The following is a 14,429-nucleotide window of genomic DNA, read 5'->3' as shown; positions in this document are numbered from 1 at the left end:
AAGGGCTTCATTATATTGGTATGAAAGAAAACTTCAATGATAGGCTATGAGAAGCTTACTGTTTGAGATTTTAATTACTTGATGATTATTTTAGATGGCTAAAGCATACTTAGAGGATCTGAAATGATGCCAAAATGGAACTTAGGAATGTTAGAATTTGCAAATATGGACCCTTTTCTTTTTCCCTTGTACAAACATCTTTGTTTTGATTAAAGGTGATATTGTTGATGTTTGGTTGTGGGTGTGAACTGAATAGGAAAATGATTCATCTTCCAAATTTGTCATCGCTGTAGAAGGAACATTTTACTTGTTTCTTCTTTAGTAGAATCACTTAAGCCCATAATCAAAGGCTTAAGTAGTTTATATACTTGATTAAAGGTATGATATATATGCAATAAGGAACATGCTTATGTTGGAATTTTATAGAGAAATGATGATTAAGATTCTAAAATCAAAGCTACTGATTGTTATTATTATTATTAAATGGTTCAGTTTTTGTGAAAGTTATTTGACCACGTTGTTGAAAGTTAAAAGAAGTGATATTAAAATAGTTATTGATGCCCCTAAGTATTGAACAATCAATTTGGACGGTTCTCGATGTTAAATAAAGATCTTAAGTGCTTGACATATATGTATTTGCTGCTTTTGCTGCTGTGAATTTAGGAATGTTAGAATTTGCAAATATGGACCCTTTTCTTTTTCCCTTGTACAAACATCTTTGTTTTGATTAAAGGTGATATTGTTGATGCTTGGTTATGGGTGTGAACTGAATAGGAAAATGATTCTTCTTCCAAATTTGTCATCGCTATAGAAGGAACATTTACTTGTTTCTTCTTTAGAAGAATCACTTAAGCCCATAATCAAAGGCTTAAGTAGTTTATATACTTGATTAAAGGTATGATATATATGCAATAAGGAACATGCTTATGTTGGAATTTTATAGAGAAATGATGATTAAGATTCTAAAATCAAAGCTACTGATTGTTATTATTATTATTAAATGGTTCAGTTTTTGTGAAAGTTATTTGACCACGTTGTTGAAAGTTAAAAGAAGTGATATTAAAATAGTTATTGATGCCCCTAAGTATTGAACAATCAATTTGGACGGTTCTCGATGTTAAATAAAGATCTTAAGTGCTTGACATATATGTATTTGCTGCTTTTGCTGCTGTGAATTTAGGAATGTTAGAATTTGCAAATATGGACCCTTTTCTTTTTCCCTTGTACAAACATCTTTGTTTTGATTAAAGGTGATATTGTTGATGCTTGGTTATGGGTGTGAACTGAATAGGAAAATGATTCATCTTCCAAATTTGTCATCGCTGTAGAAGGAACATTTACTTGTTTCTTCTTTAGAAGAATCACTTAAGCCCATAATCAAAGGCTTAAGTAGTTTATATACTTGATTAAAGGTATGATATATATGCAATAAGGAACATGCTTATGTTGGAATTTTATAGAGAAATGATGATTAAGATTCTAAAATCAAAGTTACTGATTGTTATTATTATTATTAAATGGTTCAACTTTTGTGAAAGTTATTTGACCACGTTGTTGAAAGTTAAAAGAAGTGATATTAAAATAGTTATTGATGCCCCTAAGTATTGAACAATCAATTTGGATGGTTCTTGATGTTAAATAAAGATCTTAAATGCCTGACATATACGTATTTGCTGCTTTTGCTGCTGTGATTTGTGGGAAACAGATGCAAGTTGTGTTTGTTTCCAAGAATTAAATTTATGACTTTTGTTTCTTATCTTGTTTTTGATCAACTATGGTTCCAATGGATTAAGAAGTTAAGCGAAACATAAGAAAAGGAGAAGTTTTAGAGACCCTTGGAAATATAGAAATTAAATATAGAAAATTTTGTATAAGAGAACGAACCACCTTAAAATAGGAGGATGTGCCTGAGTAGGTGTCATAGAGAGTTTTAGTTATGAGTTAACCATAACCTAAGTTTTAAATTACTTTATATATATACACCTAAAATGTTAGGATTTAATTGGTGTCCTCGTTTACCAAGAAGAAATTCAAACCAAGGTACTAGCACAAGAGAGCATGAGTAAAGGTAGCTTTAATTATTGTTTGTATGTTTTGTTTTGGTTACAAATCTGTTTGTGCCATAATGCTATAGTCAAGCATGAAAACATGTAAATTGCCTTACCAGTTGATAAATCCTTGTTTTAATATATTATTTGATATCCTTTTGAGATATTTATCAATTAAAGTGGGATAAATTGCATTGATTGTGCATATTTTGAATCAAATACTGATTGCATGAAATTAGAGATTTAATAGGAGATCTTAATTGATTTTAGATTTTGTGATAGTATTTCAATTTATCTTTTGCACGCCTTAAAAAAAAAGAAAATAAAGATAATGGGAAAGCTGAAAGGAAGAAGTAAAAAATTAAAAAAAGGAAATTGGAGACACAGCTTGAACATTAAGGCATCAAATTATGATATCATCTATATTTTTATGGATTCAAAAAGAGGACGCAGAAATTATCCACACGCCAATCTTCACATTTGATTTGGATATATATCCCCTCCTTCACGCAATATCACGTCGCCGCCTCCCTCAACTCCTTTCCTATATATACCACCCTCTCCTTAACACACAGGACCGCACTCATACTCACATAGCCTTCATATCTTCTCCACACGTATACACCCACGCCACAACATCAATTCGCAAGCCGCGCACATCACAATCATACATATCCTCTCTCTCTCTCATGCCATACATACCCTTCCTTTCATCGAGACCAGTGATGCCATTCACCTTCGTAGTTTCCTATTTTTCCTGCAAATAATATCCACACCCACTCTTTCATCATAGCCTCCATGGATTCTCATTGCTTCAAATATATTGTGGATTCTTTTAGAGCTATGAAAGGCTAATTTCCTTGTACTTCTTGAAGATGGAGGAGTAGCTTGAGCTTGGAGTTTTAACTAGGGGAGTATTTAGTTTTCCAAATAATTTTCTTCTGAACTTCATTAGATTTTTCCTGTGTTAGGAATATTTTCATTTGATTTGGAGACTGAGATTATGCGTTATAATTTCTGTTAATTGGATTTTTGTGTTTAATTTGAGTTGTATTACTTGGGATTTGAATTTATATATATTTCCTTTACATTCATTAAAATTATTTTATTTGGCATGTTATTGGGTTTTATGATTGAGATGTATTACAATTGAGTGTATCCGTGAGCATTCTTTGAGAGGAAAACAAGTTTTATTAACTCAATTTAAATTGCACATCAAGTGATTTTAAAGGTGGCTTAATAATTGATTACTATCTAGCGTTTAGGGTAGTCAGGTGTTAAGTTTACTTGACGCAAACCGTGTTTAGGGTTGTTTCTCTTAACTTGGTGTATTATTTTACTCACATATCTTTATTAAGCAAGGATAGCTATATTCCATTTTCAAGAAGTATTCTCATCACTGATTTTCTAAAACCCAATTTTGAATTTTTCATTCTCTTTTTATTAAAATACTAAAAAAAAAAAGTAGTTTAGATTTATTTCTTACTTTCATAATTAGTTTTATTAATTAAAAAATCATTTTCCAAACTCCTCCTTTTAATTCTTTGTCACTTAGTTGACTTATGAATTAATAAAAAGCTTTTCACGAGACTCGACCCGAGTTGTGCTTTACTACATAATTTGGTTTTATTTTTTATTTAACCTAAGGTGACTAAAAAGGTTCTAATCACCAGTTACTGCCATAACCATGTGCATGCATTTCGCCGTTTAGTATATGCGCATTTAATAGTTAATTAGCTAGCAGCTACACAGTTATTCAGTTGATCAGTTAGCAGCTGCATAGTTATTCAATTGATCAATTAGTAGCTGTACAGTTATTTAGTTATGCAGATGCACAGTTACTTATTTATTCAGATTATGCAGTTAAACATATGCTCAGATATCCAATTATGTATGTGATCAGTAATCAATTAGCAGTTGTTCAGTTATACAGTTCAATTAACCAATTATGCAATTGCTTAGTTATTTAGTTATGCGTAACAGTTATATAAATTTAATTAAATGATAGCAAATATGCTTCAGTTAGTTATTCAATTCAGTTCAATTATTTTGTAAGTGTTGTTCTATGTGGCTTGTTTTGCATACTCAGTTATAAACCATGCATAATATATGAAATATGATTACTACTACTGGGATTCTTTGAATCTCACCCCTCTCTTCAATGTAACCATTAGGCCCAGTTGATCCCAGGAGAATAAGAAGCTGGTGGGAGCGTGGTTAAGGTGGAAGAGAAGAAGAAATTAGTTGATTAGTTAATCAATGAAAAAAATTAATACATTATATGTTTATATTTCCTTTTATGATATTTTGTGTGTTTGTATCTTTCCCTATTTGTGAAGCATGTAAAGTGTGCTACGATATTTGTGTATAACTCCACAAGGAAGAATACTTAGAGGCATAATTAATTAGAGTGGGTACATAAAGGTAGAGTTTTTGAAAGGTAAAACATGTAAAGCGTTGATATATAAATATTGTTAGCAGGTTGATTAAGAGCGATTTTGAGTCTTGTTTTATAGCATAAAACTTTTAGAAAAATGAGGTTCAAATTCAAAGTTAGATGAAAAGTTTTAAAAATTTCACCTTTTTGGCGTAAGTCTTTAGCCATAATTAATAAATCTACTCTCATCTAAGTGTATAGAGTAGTGTGTTACAAAAACTTAGCTTGTAAACATTTCATTTTGAATTCCCCCAGATACCCCCTTCTGCAAAAGTGGACTTTAAATTTCTTTGAAGCAAATCTCTATACTTTCAAAGGTCAGGGATAATTTTATAATTTGTCATAATCTACAAAATACTTTTTGCTCATTTCTGTTTGATTATTTGAGGCCTCTTCATATTTTAAATAATTAATTTTGACTAATTTTTTTCTTAATTAGCCAAAATTCCCATAATTAGCCCATTTATTAAAAATATATTCTATGACATTTTTATCATTTTTAACCTTAAATGGGCCTTAACACCTCATTTCTTATTTTCTATAATTTTTCTAAAATTTTTAGTCATACTTTCTGTCGTTACCCTTTTTGGCCTGAAGATTTTCAAAATTATAATTAGGTTCTTGTTAGGGTTTAGCCTCAAGAATCATCCCTTTAAGGTTTTTGGTATGACCTTTGGCTCATGTTCATCCCCATTCCTTTTACTCAACTCCCGAGACATCACTACAACCTTTAACTTCCTTGTCCCTAGTCCCAGAAAGCTTTCTTTTTGCAACTTGGTCCCTGAGAATCCTTCTTATCCTTTCAAGGAACTTTTGGGACTCCTATCAATTGGAGTCTGGTAGCTTCCCATTTCATGCCATTTTCTACATTTCTAGGCCCAAAATTTGAAACATTACGAGGACCACAGAGTTCATTGCCCATAAAACTTTTATGGGTTGCAGTAATTTTAATTGTTATCTTCATCTCCAAATCTAAATGTGAAAAATGTAATACGTTATTACTATTATAGCAAATCACATAGATACATGTAAAATGCTTCTAGCAAAAAATTTGATTAACATAGACTTTTCAGAACAAAGGTCACTTTGATTTATGGAAAAGGGTGGGAAAAGAATAATGGGATGGAAAAAATGACTTGTAAAATATCAAATATCATATATGTCCTTAGATAAAATATTAGCATGAAAAAATAATAATTATTTGTAATAATTAAAAATATAATATATCATTTTGCATTTCTTTTATACAAATTTTCCACATAGAACACAATTCCCATTGCAATCCTAACTTTGAAAAGTTATCATAGACCCAAAAGTTTTGTCTAGACAATATTTAGTGCTTTTCGCAGTCTTATCATTTCTAGCTTACTTCTTTTAGGGAAAATTAGAATAAAGGACCAAAAAGAAATAATAGTTATTGTGAAGGATATTAAAAATTTTAATTACTTAAAAAGTCCAAAAACCAGGATATAAATATAATAATACTAAATTACCCTAACCAACTACCTTATACTCCCTCTAATCACATCTCAATTACTTGACAATTATTAGCTAAAAAATAGGGGAGCGCTCCATTGTCTTCAATTTTCATTATTTTTTATTAAATCTATACATTATAAAAATTATATAAGATAATTATATTTAGTATTTTTCACTTAAATTTGATCACCAAAATTTAATAGCTTTGTGTTCTAGATTCCCCCCCAACCTAAATTTTTATATGAATTTGATTTTATCTCTTCTATAACATTAAATTAGAAGCAGTGAAATTAATGCAGATACCACTTTTTCAGAAGTAAATTATATTAAATTAATTTAAAATTTTCATAAAAATTTAGGGATAAGATGCATTTTTCCTTGAAAGTGTTCTCTCGAGCAATATATATTCAAAAAATTTTATCCAGAGTAATATAGCCCTGGAGGTATGAAAAACGTAGCAACGTCGCCCTGAGTGACTGAGACCCCAACAGACGTCTGCCATGTAGTATTATTTAACACGTAAGAGTCCAGAGTAGCTACACATTGGAGAGCTATTAAAGATGTTGAAATTTATGGAAAACTTAGCCTTTAGCTTTGTTCGGTCAAAACCATTAACACCCTACATTTACACCTCAACTGATCCCCCACCAAATCACTGTGCAAGTTATTTATAGCTTGGTAGGCAAAAAAGGAAGAGAGGCATGGCAAATTCCACAACATCATCAAATAGTGGAAGTAGAAGGAGGATCGTTTGAGTGAGATGTCGAGATTGAGAGGCTGAGTATGATGGTCTGAGGAGGGAATGTTGTTGTGGGTTGGTGGCTACTTTGTGTACTTCTTGGATGGAGCTTAACCTAGGGAGGCGATTCTTTGGTTTTTGCGAGTATAAGGAAGTAATGTTCTAGTTCTTATGTGTATTTCATCTATATATTTGTAAATGAAATGGTTGCTCTATTTCTGATATGGAATGGTGGCTCAATTAATAGGGGGCTGGGTGTGGGTATTTCCAACAGCTTGATGATGAGACAGGTGAAAGGTCGACAGAAGCATAAATGTAACATCTCAAATTTTGGGCTTTGAAGTACAAGAAACAGTCTAAGACTAGAAGGCTATTTGACTTTTTTTGGTAAAAAGAATTCTAGAAGTTTCCTGGAGAGATGAGAAGATTCTTAGGGACCAAACTACAAAGTAAGAATTTTCTAAAACCTCGAGACAGACAAGTTAGAGATTAATGAAGTCTCAAGAACTTGAGTATAGAATAGAGGTGATAAAGGACTAGAGGTTATTTCAGAAACCTCAGTAACAGGATTTCTAAGGTTAAACCTGAGCAGAGACCTAAACACAAATGTGAAACGTTTCGGGTTGGAAAATAAGCATAAGTGGAAGAGGGCCTAAATATTTTAGAAAAATTGTAGAAAAATAAGAATGAGGTCTAGAGGCCCGTTTGAGGCTAAAATTGACAAATATATCCCCAGAAGAAATTTATGGAATTCTTAGGTTTGTGGCTAATTAGGTGTTACCCGAAATTGAATTATTTAAAATATGAGGAGGCCTCAGATAATTGGAGAAAAATGTAGAATAATACTTGACAAATTATCACAGGTTTTAAAAATGATTCTATCCCAGAAAGTAAAGAGATTGGCTTAAATAGAATTTAAAGCCTACTTATATACTACCCAGGGAAAGTCAAATAAACTATTTATGGGTTCACTTTTGACTTGAGAAAAATTAGAAAAATTTCTCGTGATGAATAAATAATATTGGTGCCCAGGGATAGATTCTCAGAGTTATGGGCTGATAGAGAGAATTCAGTCAAGTTTGCTCTGAAATAAATATTATTAAATGTTTTAAGGGAAGAACAAGGGAAGAGCATCATCCCCTCTTTATGCATGTTATATAATGCCATGTGAGGTTAATTGTGACAAAAAAAAAAAGGGTCCCAAACCATGTCCCAGGGTTACCAGGTAAATCAAGACCTGAAAAAGTATTCGATATGACATAAAATCATAATATTAGTGGAGGAATAGTCAAGAGTATGAGGGAGCATGAATCTCTCCCTATTTTTCTCCCTATTTTAATGTAAATTTGATGATAGGACATGAATGGAATAATAGATTTTGTTAAGGATTAAGTCTGGAAGAATAGAATTGTTGATTAAAAAATTGTGATTTCTACATCTGATGGATTAGGTGTCCCATGAGTTGGCAATTAACATTTAATAAGGAGGACACCTAAGCACCATATGTGGCAAGTGATAAGGCAAGAAGGCACAGGATTTGTGCAAGTTGCAAGAAGAAGAAAAATAGAGGGCTAAGATCAAGCGACACACCTATTGTAATTTTGATCAACTTCAAGGGCAAAGGCTTAATTACAAATCTATAAATACCCCCATTGTAATAGCTTGAGTTTTAGGCATAGAGGTATAAGAATTAACCTAAAATGGACAGGCTACCAGACCTCTTGTAGCAAGACTCCCAGAAGTTCTCTGAAAGGATAAAAGAATTCTCAGGGACCAAATTATAAAGCGAAAGCTTTTTAAGACAGAGAAAAAAGAAAGTTAGAGACCCGGATGAAGTCTCGAGGCCTAGAAATATAAAATGGAGATGAATGTAGACCAAAGGTTATGTTAGAGGCCTTTATGAGGTAAATTATGGGGTCAAGCTGAACCAGGGGCAAAATCATAATTTTATAAAGTTTCAGGCCGGAAATGGCAAAAATGGGAGTTACGCCTGAAAATTACATAAAAATCCCAAAAAATAGGAAATGGCATGTTAAGGCCTGTATATGAAGAAAAATTACAAAAATATCATTGAATTGACTTTAAATGAATTTTAAAGTTATGACTCATTTTGAGATATAAAACTAGATTTAATTGTTTGAGCCATAAAGAGGTTTCAGAAAAGTAAGTAAAAATGAGGATTTAGAAGTTAAGAGGCTACAAAAAATTATAAAATTAGTCTCATTTCCAGAAGGCCAGCAAAATGACTTTAAGAATATTTAAAAGCTATTTATGCTTTTTAAGGGCATTTTATGGGAAATTCAAAAATAAAGACATACAGATCGAGCTATGGCCTGAGAAAATTCACAGATATTTTTTTTAGAATTTAAGAAACTTTATGGTACGAACAGATAAATTTTTGGAGTTCTGGACTGAATAAAATACTCTTGTCAAATATTAAATAATTTTTATCCCCTAAAGAGGAGACAAAGAGATGAGATTACATTTATTACCATGCTGAGTCAGTGTGCTAAGTCACCAAGTGCACTTATGACTCAATTATGACACCTCTAAGTCAGCATGCTGAGTCACTAAGAGATATTTATGAATAGCAAAAAAATCAGAACGTAGTATGGATACGTTTTAGACAGTCCTCTGTATATCCAATACATCAAAATTTCTACTACATAACTCAATGAGACTAAGTAGTCTGTCAGTGGAGTTGACTATTTTCTTCTATACTCTGCTGAGATGGCACCATATGTGAACTTGATTATGATGGGAAAATGGTTTTAAAACATGTCTTAGTGGTACCAAGTAAGTCAGGACCCAAGAAAGTACCCGATACAGTACAAAATGTCAACATATGTGGACAAATACCTAGGGGCTGCATTTTGCATGAATTTTCTATTAATTTTCTCCCTATTTTAATGCCAAAATGATGAAAGGAAATGCAATGGATTGTGTGTACGGTTAGATGGGAGGAGAAGGTATTACGTATATGGTTAGATGAAAGACACATGAGTTGATGATCTAAGCATGATGTCTTGAGGACACTTGTCAATCTTGATTACACTTGGCAAGATCATAGGGAAAGATCAAATAAATGGCCAACATTAAGCCACATGCACAAGATCAATGGTCAAGATTTAATCTTACTTATTATAAATGCCCCTTACACTCCAATTCAACCAAGTTTTTGGCCAAGCACCCAAGAGCAAGGGGGAGGCCAACATGGAGAGGAGAAGAAGGAGAAGAGGAAGAGCTCCAAGTCCCATGCAAGATCAAGCTCCAAAACAAGGTATATTTATTGTTTTTGATGTAGTTTCTATTACCCTTATTGTTATTGAGCTCGGTTATGGGTTTTGGAAGCTTGAAACCCTATGGTATGATGCTTCATGAAATTGTTAGGTTAAGAAGAAGATTTTGATGTCATAATAATGTTTAAAGGCTTGAAAGGAATGAGAATCAAGTGGTTTTATGTTGAAATTGGTTAAATTTCATGGTTATGTATCTAGGGATATATTTCGGCCAAAGCTGGTTCCTGGAGATAGGATTGGATTTTGATGATTTCAATGTGTTTAAAATGAAAAACTGTGTAAAGTATAAGTAAGGAAACAAGTTTGGAAGTATTGGAATTGAAAATAGAATTTTGAGCTTTAAGCCCCTATGTCCTGCCATATCGGTTTGAGTAGGGGAGGAGTTTGATTTTGATTATTTTGAGCTCAAAAATAGATTCTACATGCAAAATTATAGAGGAATAGCATGTGGAATTAATTTTAAAAAGGTAGCAAATCAAGTTTAAAAGTTAGGAGACATTATGACTTAAAGACAGCAAAGTATTATGTTACTTATGATTATGGCTCTAATGAGTGATTGGCATTATGCATTGATGTTAATTAGGGCCACGAGACACTATAAGAGATGAATAATAAGGTTGATCAAGCAATTTTAATGGTTGGAAGCAATGGGAGCAAGAGGAAAACTTAAAAGTTACAAGCTAGTGAACTTACCCTCTTGAATACTTAACATGTATGCTTGTGTGTTGATGACTTTTGATGATGATTTTAAAGCATGAATGCTTAAATGTTGCTCTATGTTTTGTTTAATTCATGTCTAGGCATGCATGCAATGTTGAGCATATGAATATGTTATTTTTAGAGCATAAAAGTATGTGAAACCAAGCATGTCACACACTTGCATTTGTCTTGCATGCATTTAGGTAATGCTTACTATTGAGATTCTCCCAAATCTCACCCTCCATTAACCAAACATAATAGGTTTATGCTCATAGGAAAGCAATGCTTGGAGTAGAACAAAGAAATAAAAGAAGAAATGTGAGATAGTACATTATATTATGTTATGTAATAATATGTGATTATAACATTATATGTGCCAATTAGTGATATGTATTGGAAATAATGTTATTGGCACGTATGATGGACTATAATGGTGAGTAAGAATGACTAATGCAATGTTGGATTGGTATTGCTTGTGTATTAAATTTATTATGGAATGTTATTGCAAGTCAGAGGATAAAGTATCCCTAAATATGCAACAAATTGGAGATCTTGTGAATCTTGACAAATAGGAGAGTTTGGCCATGACATTGGGCAGAATTATAGATCTCATTTTAAGCTTTAAAATGAGTGGTAGATCACTCAAATTGGAATTTTTTATGAAAAGTTATGCCTATCTAAAGTTAGGGAAAAATCCTGAAAATTGAAAAAATTTACCAAATAAACAGTAAAATTCACGGAATTTATTGTTTGAATTGGGCAATAAATTGAATTAATGAATATTTTTTCTCTGTAGAAGAGTGAAAGAGCTTTAAAAATAAATTGCAACCACTTCAATACAATTTTCTTATAATTAGTTATGATTTATCAAAGTTGGACCTAAAATTTAGAATTTCCCCGTGAATAGTGACGTCAAGGACCTAAATGAAAATTTTCAATCCGCAGGCTTGATCAATGATTTACCTAAACTGAAATGCTTCCAAATGCGTATTAAAAGAGGTTTAAGGAAGGATGTTTTATTTTGGTATTAGAGCTAAGGTTCTGGAACAGAGGTTCTGATAAAGGTTCTGGCAAAGGTATAAACAGAGTACTGGTTCAAGCAAAAGCTCGGTAGTAAAGAAACCCTTATTTAGGAAGTAACAAGTTACTAGCATTAGTCTAATAAAAGTTAAGAGTTTGAGGTGCTTTTTTAAAGAGAAATAGGCACAAATGAGGAGTAAGGAATGACAAAAAGTAACATGAAAGATAGGCAACCACTACTAAGAGACTCCCCCTCTAGAAAAGAATAGTTGAACTAAGAGAACTTAACCAGGGTATGAGTCAAAGTCAAAAGACTCCCCTAGAAGGTAATGGCTAAGAGTATAGTAAGTCAGGAAAGGGTAGGAATTTATACCCTAATAGGGAAGTAGAGTGACAACCTAAGTCTCAGGTGATTGATGTTTAGTGCCTGAATGGAATGCCCACAGCAAAGGTGTTTAAGTGATCTATGCCTACTGTGTAATGTGGTTAGTTTATGATGACCAATGTATGACCATAGGAATGAATGATCAAAAGATAAGAGAAGTTAGAAAGAGTAAAAGTCAGGCAATATTGATAAAGAGGAATAGATTAGAAGTACAAGGCTATCTCAAATTCCTGAATGGATATATGAAACCCTAAGAGATAGCGAATCGAGAGAGATAAAGATTAGATGATATAGAAAGAGCAAGAACTCTCTTGATGATGGTTATACTGGGAACTAGTGTAGACAGATAAGAGTACATTCCCAATTATGCCTAAATGGACAATAATGTTTGGGACTAGTGAGTATCCCTTTATGTCTTAAGTCATCTATGAGGAGTGTGACCATAGTACTTAAGCCAGTAAGGAATCTAGGAGATGGGATTCCTATAGATGAATACCACTGCCCAATAATCAAATGACTCAGGTTGAGAGGCTCCCCTAATAGGGATATAGTAAACTGATAGAGATCGGGTGTGAGGAAAGCCTTGGCCACAAAGTACCTTTAGAAATTGGGAGGTGGTCCTCCAAATCAAAGTTGACACTACTTACTTGAAAGTGAGCTATTCTCTAAGGGAAAGAAAGGAAAACAGTTACGATGGAGTAGACATTGCTATGTGGAAAGTAATGCATCCTCCCAGAGTAATAGAGTAGATATTGTATCAGTAAAAGCGATATGTCCTCTTTCAAGGCAAGGAAATGGTTGAGTTGACATTGCTTTGGTGTGAGCAATACGTCCTCGCACGGAAAAAGTAACAGCAACTGAGGTAAGGCATACGAAGTTGACCTTACCCCAATGAGAACGAAACTGGTCAAGAGTAATGTAAGAATAAAATATCCTAGAAGATAACAAAGATGATTTTATAAGTCCTCTCCCTATACCATTTAAAATCAATAAGAGATGGTAAGAAGAGTAAGATAAGAAAGAGAACTTGTAAGGCATGGCAGATTAGCATGGATATGAGGGCAAACCCAGAAGGCCATAGAGATTAACTGGTGGCCTAGCACACTAAAGAGGCATAGTGAGAGGAAAATGGCCTAAGGAAGCTAAAAACTAAGGGCTAAGGAAATGTGAAAAGGTGAATGATTCCAAAGTTGGCAGAAAGGATTGAGTAAGACCTAAGAAGGCAATACTAGCATCTGTGATCCGTCTTAGGGAATAATCAGTCAAGTTACCAACTGAGTGGAGATGACTTATTTTATTACTCAACCCTTTGGTCTAGAGTCTCCTAGGAATTAGAATATGGCTCAAGCATAGGGAAATTTGAGGCTCATAGTGGATCTGAAGAGACTTACAGTAAAGCACAGTAGCTCCTGAGGTCGTAGCAGAGCAAGCCTAAGTAAAGTGGCTAGGCCATAAGAGTAAGAGTACAGTACCTCTTTAGGAGGATAAGGACTAGCGTTGAGTTTAAGATATGGAAACTTCCTCTAATCTTGACTAGTACAGAGAGAGTACTCTTGACTTCTCCACGGATACCATTATTATTGATTGGATCGAGCTCAATTTTGTTCTAGTTAATAAAGGAAAGTGAGGACAATAAGCGTTGAAGGAACCAAGTGCTATAAGTCCTTAATGGTATGTATTCAGGCAAGCTAAGTATGAAATGGGAATGTAAAAGAAAGGAAATAGGCCCTTAAAGTAAAGATGAGAATGGCAAGGTATGCCGAAAAAGCCTAATAAAGGTGAGAGCCATACTCATGTAAATGACAGAAAAGTAAGAAACAAAAAGTTATGTAAGTATAGATTTCAAGATCAAAACCTACCAATAAGGCATAATGAAAAGTTGAAAAGGCTAAAGCTGAGTATAAGTGGGGATATTCTCCTCAATTAACTTCTTATTAAGGGTAAGAATAAAAGTTTGACCTGAAAATTTTGAGGATGAAATTTCTCTTGAGAGGGGAAGAATTGTAACATCTAGAGTTTTAGGCCTGAAAGTACAAGAATTAGCTTAAAATGGGCGTACTACTAGACCCTCGTAGCAGGACTCCCGAAAGTTCCCTAAAAGGATAAAAGAATTCTCAAGAACCAAATTGCAAAGCAAAAGCTTATTGGGACGAGAAAAGAGGAAGTTAGACACTCGGATGAAGTCTCAAGGCCCAAGAATGAGAACTCAAAATGAATATAGGCCATCTATGAGGTGAATTATGGGGTCAAGTCGAACAAGGGGCAAAATCATAATTTTACAAAGTTTCGGGCCGAAAAGGGCAAAGATGGGAGTTATGCCTGA

The sequence above is a fragment of the Neltuma alba genome, unplaced genomic scaffold, assembly GCF_004799145.2.
Source record: "Neltuma alba isolate B1F8T4 unplaced genomic scaffold, ASM479914v2 tig00011033_pilon, whole genome shotgun sequence".
Lineage (NCBI taxonomy): Eukaryota > Viridiplantae > Streptophyta > Magnoliopsida > Fabales > Fabaceae > Neltuma > Neltuma alba.
Note: the sequence above shows the minus strand (reverse complement) of the source record.